Source organism: Triticum urartu, chromosome 5A (genome assembly GCF_056163025.1).
Source record: "Triticum urartu cultivar PI428250 chromosome 5A, HENAU_Tu73, whole genome shotgun sequence".
Taxonomy (NCBI): Eukaryota; Viridiplantae; Streptophyta; class Magnoliopsida; order Poales; family Poaceae; genus Triticum; species Triticum urartu.
Window position 1 is genome coordinate 55,135,858 of NC_141877.1, and position 9,598 is coordinate 55,145,455.

At 52.8% G+C, this 9,598-nt stretch overlaps 1 pseudogene; it reads left to right on the forward strand.

The window, feature by feature from the left end:
- The first annotated feature begins 3,157 nt into the window (after nt 1–3,157).
- LOC147967992 (uncharacterized) lies at nt 3,158–5,861 on the forward strand (annotated as a pseudogene).
- Nucleotides 5,862–9,598: the final 3,737 nt, after the last annotated feature.

Genomic DNA, 9,598 nt, shown 5'->3' on the forward strand with positions numbered 1-9,598 from the left:
CACCCTGAAATTTCTCAGTGAAGAATTCATAAAAATTGCCTATTCACCCCCCTCTAGTCGACTTAACGCACTTTCATCTACACAACACGACCGAATTGACATTTGAAAATAGATGTTTAATTGGCTTCTCGTGGTTGGAAAAGTTGTTTTTTTACTTCCTAGAAAATTCCAAGTACTAGTAGCGATAGTCAAAATTACTGCCCTATTAATGATAAATATCACATGAAGATCACAACTTTAATTTTTTTAACTTCCATAACATTTTACTTCTTGTTATTTCTTCGACAAGTATTTCCGGACGAAAAAAGTATTATTTATCAGAGCATCACAATGAACTAAAGCAAGAAAACACACACACATTGCTGTGTCATTGAGCATGTTTTGTGCGTGTACTTCTGTTTTGCACGTGCGTAGTTTTTTGTAACAAAGTACAGAAGCAGACGCTTGTACATACGCACATATACTCATCCATATGAACGCACAAATGCACACGCTATCCATCTAAGCATTTTCGAGAGACTGAGCCGGCACATCATCTTGGGATTGACGAAGTCGCACATACACTCACCCCTATGAGCACCTCCGTTTTGTATGTTCATACTGTTGCATTGCTTTGATTGTAACTTGCAAAGGGTTTATCAAAATGTTGAAGATAATATACAATTGAAAAGATATGATGGGATGCAACATTTTCATATAGAACAAAATTTGAAAATCAGAATCTACATAAATGATCAACTAACTATTGTTAATCTATTGATTTGGGTAATGTTTCCATGCAAAAAAAATACACATATTTATTATGATTGAAGAGATGTTTAAAAATATGTCTGTTTTGTGCTATTTTATCCATTTAAAAAATATTTCCAATTTACTCATGGAAATATTTGCTCCGATATCAGATGTGGGATAATTGCGCGACCCACGGAATTGCCCGTGGCAAGAGGCTCAGGTTTTTTGCATTCGTCAAACTCAAGAATACACTTACTCCCAGGCACCTTACTGAGCCCACACTTCAGCAGGTGATTATGATCGTCCTTCCTAGGGAACTCCACTCTATAAACCTGATCCGCCGACCTGACAGGTGACCAATGAAAAGCCTCAGAAACTAGCTGTCTGAGCCGCCGACACACCTGTTCCTCTGTCAAAGTATCCTGAGTAACCTTGACCAGACCAAACTTCGAGCTTTCCAAAGCAGGGGTCACCGAGATCGTGCGTCGAGTCTCAAAGAACATAAGCTTGTTGTTGCAGACACCGTAAAATGGTCGCCACAGGCTTAGGTACCAGAAGCAGCGGACAATCGTCAGATGAGTGTCCAGGCTTTAGACAAATGTCACATAACACCATCGTGCAGTCAATCACAAAGTGACCTCGCACACCACAACAATAACAGGTCATCTTTTCTTTCTTACGGACCACCTTATTTTCCCGCACATTATCAACTTTGTCGCTCCCTTTGTCACTCATCCCATCTCTGTCATCGGTAGGTGTCGCGGCCAGAACAGACACCGCCGCCAATACCTTAACCGCCGCCACCACAACCTTAGGTAGAGGAGGCATGGAAGTAGAAGCAGTGGACGTGGCCTCCATCACCGCCCCACCGTCAGTCGTCGCCGGTTTGATCGTCGGCTGCTTAGGATAAACCTTGGGGACATACGGGCGACGCGAATGAGGGTTTCGGCCATCTCCTCCCCGACCACCCTGCGGACGATAATGAGGCTCTGTGGCACCCTCTACGAACTCGTCGGGGGGAGGGTTGAAGTTTTGCTGCCACTGGTTGCCGCCAAAACCTCTTCCTCCCCCGTCATTCCACTGATTCCATCCGGTCCGAAATAGCCATGATAGCCACCGTCATTGCCGTGGCCAACAATATAGCCACTGAGTCTGCTATTGAAACCATCGCGCCCCGCGCCATAGTCGCCGCGAGCGCCGCTTCAGGAGGCAGCTCCATACTCGCCGTGTCCCGTGCCGCCGTAAGCACCGCGCCCGCCAACAGGGCCAGAGCGACCCGTAGCTTGGACCTGCCCGGCATCAGCAGCCCCGCGCCATCGCAGCCGTGTGGTGCAACTGGCAGTTACGACGGCTACTGCACCTGGAGCCGCGGAGGCGGCTGGGATCCATCTCCCCGGCCAGCCATGTTCGCCGCCGGGACTCGGCAAGCTCTACCATTGCGCGTAGGGAATCCCGACGCAGCACTCCGCTGAACCCTAGCAGCAGTCTCGGCACAAGAACGATCACTATGATCGGCTGGTGCCTCGATCGATAGATTTTTTGAGGCAAACTCGCAAAGCTTTTTATTAAACCGTCACGTTTACAGGGACGAAAGAAAGATCTTCAGGGTGGCCTAACCAAACATGACGACCGATCCCGAGAGTTAAAGCGTGCGTCGGTAGTTTGTGGGCCTCGATCGATAGATGATCGATCAAAGCCGAAACAGACTCGACCGGATCAGTTAGGGCCATATACCCAACTGACTTCGGCCCACACTTCAGCGAGTTGCACTGGGCCAAATACCCAGCCGAAGCTGGCCCAACTACCGTCGTTGGCCCGCCCGTGCCCAGGAGACATTTCAAACAAAGAGCCTTGGCGGTTCCGATCCCGGTCCCCAGGATTTTCGGTGTGGGTTCCGCCGACGCTACCGGTGCCCGGCCGGCCGCCTCCCGGCGACGTTTCTTCCTCCCAACGACCAAAGTCCAAGATTCCGGCCCAACCAAATCGAACAGGGTGAGTTTAGGCATACATACCTTGGGGAAGGGGCCCTTCCATGGCCTAATCGCCGACGCCGCCGTCCTCCGATGAACGGCCCGCCGGACCATCTCCGTGTTCTCCCCTGAATGTAGTCCTGCCATGGCCGGATCATCCGAAGGGAGAACCTCCTCAATGACCTCAGTGTTAACGTATTCCTTTTGTGTAGATGACTTTGTATAGGCATATGATCACCTACCAGATATGTACTGATTCGGCTAGAGATTCTCTTGATCTTCCTTGATGATCAAGCATTGTAATCTTTATATATATGGATGTCCAGCCACCCTACGAGAGGTGTGCATAACACAAATATACATGTTTACTTGGTATCAGACATACCCTTCCGATCCGGCCTCTCCTTCGCTCGAGACCCTCCACCCACGAATCGATCTCGCCGCCACCCAACCCCATGTCGACCACTCCAGGCACCGCGGCCGCAACCAGCTCCTCCCTCACCTCCCCCTCCATGCTTGCCGCCATGAACGCCACCTCCAGCGCCCTCGTCACCGCTGCCATGCCGGTCTCCACTTCCTCTGCGATCCAGGTAGCTAGTGTGCGCACGCATGTACCCGTGACGCTCGACCTGCAGGCATCCAACTTCACCAAGCGGCGGATGCTCGTTTGCGTTCTTCTCGGCAAGTACGACTTGCTTCCTCACGTCAACACCGTCACCGCCGCGGCGGACCGCACGCCGGACTGGACTCGCGAGGACTACGTCGTCCGGTCATGGCTCTACGGGTCCATCTCCGACGAGATCCTCGACATCATCATGGCCGAGGACCAAACGGCGCAGGAGGCGTGGACGCTCATCACCAACCTCTTTCTTGACAATCAGATGACCCGCGTTGTCTACCTCGAGGCGGAGTTCCGCGGTCTTGTGCAAGGCGATCTTTCCGTCACCGCCTACTGCCATCGCCTCAAGGCTCTCTCGGACGCCCTCGGCGACGTCGGCACCCCCGTCTCCGACCAAACACTCGTCCTCAACTGCCTCCGTGGACTCAACCCGCGCTTCGCCGACATCACCACAATAGTCACCATGCAGAACCCCCTGCCGTCGTTCACCCAGACGCGCTCCCTTCTCACTTTGCGCGAGACACAGCTCGCGAACTCCTCGGCGGTGGGCAACCAGACCGCACTCTATGGTGGTGGACCATCCCAAGGCGCTGGTGGTTCTGGTGGTTCCCATGGTGCCGGTAGCTCCAACTCCTCCGGCCAGTACCGTGGTGATGGCAACAGGAACAACTCCGGCGGCAACCGCAATGGTGGCAATTGGCGCAAGAAGAAGTACGGCAGCAACCAGGGCCGGCCCTGAGGGGAGGCAGAGGGGGCGGCCGCCCCGGGCCCCCCAAATCCAGGGGCCCCCAAAAGTCTGTTACGTAGGCAGGTAGCCCATAGGCCTGGAAGACATGTAGCGGCTGATTACACGATTACACGATGTCTTTCTGTTCTTCTTTCTGATCCCGATTCAGGTTAACCCTAGCCGACTCGCCGCGATCGCGAGTCGCAGGTGGAGTCGCGATGCGCCGACGCCGAGTCGCCTATGAAGTCCGCAGCTCCGTTCTCCGGCGATCTGGACTCCAAGTCCTTGTAGCACACGCACAAACGCACGTTCGCCGACTGCCTGCCAATGGACATCGCTTCAACGTCGAGCGCCTAATCAAGCTGATATCAGTGGATCCATAGAGGGTGAGGAGGGCAGCGATCAAGAACTGCACGGGGGCACCACGCATGGCCGGCCGGCCGGCTGGTCTCACCCGCACGAATAAGCATGACAGTGATGGTCTAAGGAACAGAGGTTAGTTTACTCTATATCTAATTTTGATTGCGCCTTAGCTCTATTTTTTGACATTAGATTAATTTGTGACTATAAAACTACAGAAGTAGGATGAATTTTAGAAGTTACAAACATCAATAATTAATTAGGATATTTCCAATTATCCATTTGTACTTGGAAGACATTTGTACTTGGAAGACAGGAATAGGAAAAGAGCTAAGTCATCCAAAATAATAAAGCCAATTGGTTAGGTCCAATGTGAACATCATGCTTATAGTCTAGTCCCCTCCATGCCAATTTTCTAACTCCATCCCTGGACATACTGCTGTCCACCATCACCCGTGCCTTGTGTTACGCTGCCGCGCCGGCTTGCTCTAGCCACTTCCTTCGTTGTCGATGTGCCGCCGTTCCGACCATCACTCTACTACCTCTCTTTTTCGGCTTGGTGCCTCTCCCCGAGTTCCTGCTACCTGCGACGACATGGGCCTCCCCCAGGTGCTGCGGTCGGCCACGTCACTCCCGTCCACGCCTCGCGTTCTTTCTTAGGAAAATCAACAGACGTTGTTGCCATTTTCAGGAAACTGTCGTTTGTCAGACCCGCAATTTTATTGTCATGATGTCTATATTAAGGGGCCCTGAGTTTGAGTTCCGCCCCGGACCCCCGAAATGTCAGGACCGGCCCTGGCAGCAACAACAACACAGGCGGCTCCTCAGGCAGTCAACGCCCCGGCGTCGCTGCATCATCTGTTGGCCTGTGGGTCTGCTTCAACCCTCTCACGGGTCAGCAGCTGCAGGCGTCTCCGATGGCTAGGCAGAACACCGGGGCCGGTCTCCTAGGCCCGCGACCCCCGGCACTCCCGCCGGCGCAAGCTTTCACGTCTTTGGCTCTTCTCCATGGACAAGCGTTTGGCACCAACCCGCCACCGATTCCCGGCTATGGAGGCACTCCGTCTTGGGACTGCACCGCGCTGATGGCCGCCCTCAACAACGCCGCCGCCACCCCCTCAACTGTTGGTGAGTGGGTCATGGATTCCTGAGCTACCGCACATATGGCCTCCGACCCCGGTATGCTTCAACACCTAGCTCCTTCTAATTCTTCTTCTGTCATTACCGTAGGCAATGGCTCCACCATGCCCATATCACACATTGGTCACACGTCCATACCAACTTCCGCTCGCACACTATTGCTTAACAATGTCCTACTTGTTCCTCACATTGTCAAAAATTTACTCTGTGTTCGTTGTTTCACTATTGACAATCTTTGCTCCATTGAATTTGATCCGTTCGGCTTTTCTGTGAAGGATCTTCGAACCAGGGGCGTGATCCTTCGTTGCAATAGCCAAGGCGATCTCTACATCTTCCCATCATCCGTCGTCAATCACCACGCCCATGGAATCCTCGCCACCACCACCACCGAGATTTGGCATCGCCGCTTAGGACATCCAGGACGTGACGCCATGTCCCAACTTCATAAACAGTCTTTTATTTCTTGTAATAAGGCAGCTTCATGTGTTTGTCATGCTTGTCAACTTGGCAAGCACGTACGGTTGCCCTTCGCTAGGTCATCTTCAATAAGCGTCGAACCTTTCAAATTGATACATTGTGATCTCTGGACCTCTCCAGTTTTGAGTAATTCAGGTTTTAAATATTACCTTGTTATTGTTGATGATTTTTCACATTTTATGTGGACTTTCCCTCTCCGTCAAAAGTCTGACACCGCTGCCATTCTCCTCAACTTTGTCGCGTATGTTCGCACACAATTTTCTCGTCCACTCGTTGCCATGCAAGCCGACAATGGCACCGAGTTTATCAACTCTACAGTCACCACCTTCTTCTCCTCTAACGGCATTCGCCTTCGTCTCTCGTGCCCCTACACTTCCGCCCAAAACGGCAAGGCCGAACGTGCCATTCGTACAATCAATGACGTGGTCCGGAGCCTTCTGTTTCAGTCATCCATGCCGCCATCTTATTGGGCAGAGGCCCTTGCAACGGCTACCCACCTTGTCAACATACGCCCTTCCCAAGCCATAGACTTCGCCATACCCTATATTCACTTATACGACTCTCCACCGGATTACGCAACTCTCCGTGTCTTCGATTGTCTATGCTACCCCAATCAATCCGCCACGGCCAAGAACAAACTCTCTCCTCGAACTGTCGCGTGTGTATTTCTTGGCTATCCTAGTCAACACAAGGGCTATCGCTGTCTCGACCTTACCACCCGACGAGTCATCATTTCTCGTCACGTCACTTTTGACGAACATGTCTTCCCTTTTAGTCGTATCCATGATCACCCAAAAACTACACTCGCCGATCTAGATTTCCTTCTACACCTAGCGGCCACACATCCTGCACCGACCCACACCCAACCCGTTATGCATGCACAACCCGTTATGCATGCACAACCCGTTATGCATGCATATCCGTCACCCACCATGCATGATGGGGCTCCACTCAACCCTACGTCGGCCCGTGCCAACTCTCCAGACCTGCATGCAGCCCCGTCTCCAACCATGCACAATGGCTCTCCGCCTCCCACGGTGTCACCAACGCCTACCAGCACACCGTTGCACTCGCTCGCCGCTCAACCTGACCCGACGGCCTCCCCTTCTCTCACGATCGACCCGGCCTCCTCTCCTTCCCCCGTGTCTCCCGACTTGTCGCCGCCCGTCATCATTCACCGCCCGCCGTCGCCGAGTAACACACACACTATGCTCACACGTGCCAAACGTGGGCTCTTCCAACCTACAGATCGTCTAAACCTCACGGCATCCCACTCCACTCCCTCTCCCATTCCCAAAACATACCGGGGTGCTCTCCATGACCCTCACTGGCGTCGCGCCATGCTCGAGGAATTTGATGCTCTTGTTGCTAACAGAACTTGGTCACTTGTTCCTCGACCTTCTCGCGCTCATGTTGTTTCAGGGAAATGGATCTTCAAGCATAAGTTTCATTTTGACGGCAGCCTTGCTCGTTACAAGGCTCGATGGGTGGTCCGTGGCTATTCTAAACAGCCGGGCATTGACTTAGACGAGACATTCAGCCCCGTGGTCAAGCCGGCCACGATACGCATCGTCCTCAGCCTTGCCGTTTCACGGGCGTGGCCGGTCCACCAGCTTGACGTCAAGAACGCCTTTCTTCATGGCAATCTTGATGAGGAGGTTTACTGTCAGCAACCTCCCGGCTTCGTCGACGCTCGCTGCCCCGACTATGTGTGCCGTCTCCACAAATCGCTCTACGGTCTCAAGCAAGCTCCGCGTGCCTGGTACCAGCGTTTTGCTCATTTTGCACACCAGTTGGGATTCGTCGCGTTCAAGTCGGATGTCTCACTATTCATCTACAAGAGTGGACGTGACCTTGCTTACATTCTTCTATATGTGGATGACATTGTTATCACCGCCTCCATGGATCAGCTCCTTCGTCGTCTTACTCAGCAGCTTCACTCCGAGTTTGCCATGACGGATCTTGGTGCCTTATCATTCTTCCTCGGCATTGCTGTCACACGGACAGCGTCTGGTATGGTGCTCTCACGGCGACAGTATGCATTGGATCTTCTCCAGCGTGCCGGCATGGTTGATTGTAATCCGTCGGCTACTCCCATTGACGCCAAATGCAAGCTCTCGGCGCAAGATGGGTCTCTCCTTACTGATCCCACTGAGTACTGCAGCTATGCTGGAGCTCTACAGTACTTGACACTCACGCAACCCGACATCGCGTACGCTGTTCAGCAGGCTTGTCTCTATATGCATGCACCTCGCGAGCCGCATCTGCACCTGGTCAAGCGTATCCTCCGGTATATCAAGGGCACACTCGACCTTAGTTTGCACATCTCCTGCTCTTCATCGGCCTCTCTCACGGCTTACTCTGACGCAGACTGGGCCGGCTGCCCCGACACCAGACGTTCGACCTCTGGATATTGTGTCTATCTGGGTGATACTTTGGTCTCTTGGTCGTCCAAACGCCAGACCACGGTATCTCGTTCCAGTGCCGAGGCGGAGTACCGTGCTGTTGCTCATGCCGTAGCCGAGTGTTGTTGGATCAGGCAGCTTGTCGGTGAGCTTCATCATCCCCTATCGACTGCCACCATTGTCTTCTGTGATAATGTCAGCACCGTCTACATGGCATCCAACCCAGTCCAGCATCGTCGTACCAAACACATCGAGATCGACATTCACTTTGTTCGTGAGAAAGTGTCTCTTGGCGAGGTGCGGGTTCTACATGTGCCATCTTCACATCAGTACGCCGACATTATGACAAAAGGGCTCTCGTCGCAGCTCTTCTCCGAGTTTCGGTCCAGTTTGTGCCTCTTGCCATACGACGCACAAACTGAGGGGGGATGTTAACGTATTCCTTTTGTGTAGATGACTTTGTATAGGCATATGATCACCTACCAGATATGTACTGATTCGGCTAGAGATTCTCTTGATCTTCCTTGATGATCAAGCATTGTACTCTTTATATATATGGATGTCCAGCCACCCTACGAGAGGTGTGCATAACACAAATATACGTGTTTACTCTCAGCCACCTCCTCCTCGTCGTAGCCCGAAATCAATAACTCGCACATCATGTGAGAAGACCTCGGCGAATGCGTCTCCGGTGACCCGCCGTCCGCCTCCCCATCCTCCTTATCGTCGGTCAGCGCCCAGAAGCACCCACCGAACTATTGCCGTCCGCTCGGGGTGGATGCCGGAGTGCGCGCATGGGCGCCGGTCGCCCCGGCGGTCGCCTGTCCCCACCCGAGCGCACTGCCTCATAGTTCCAGGAGCTGGAGATCGATCAGTGGATGCTAGCTAAAAGCCGTATCCACGGTAGGTATCGATCCGTGCTGGTCACGGAGGCACATCCGGAATCGGATATTCCAGGACCTAGTAGTTGAGCCAACGGATACGGAGCATTAGCTTGTTGGCATTCGCGCCGCTCGCCGTTGATCGGATCACCTTGTTCGCCGGTGCAACTAGCTAGACGCAGAACAAGATGCGCACATAAACCACGTGCTAGCTACGCAGGCAGGCGGACTGGTGGATGCTTTTTTATGGAGGCTAGCTTACAAACGAATCTAATCTACGGCGACTT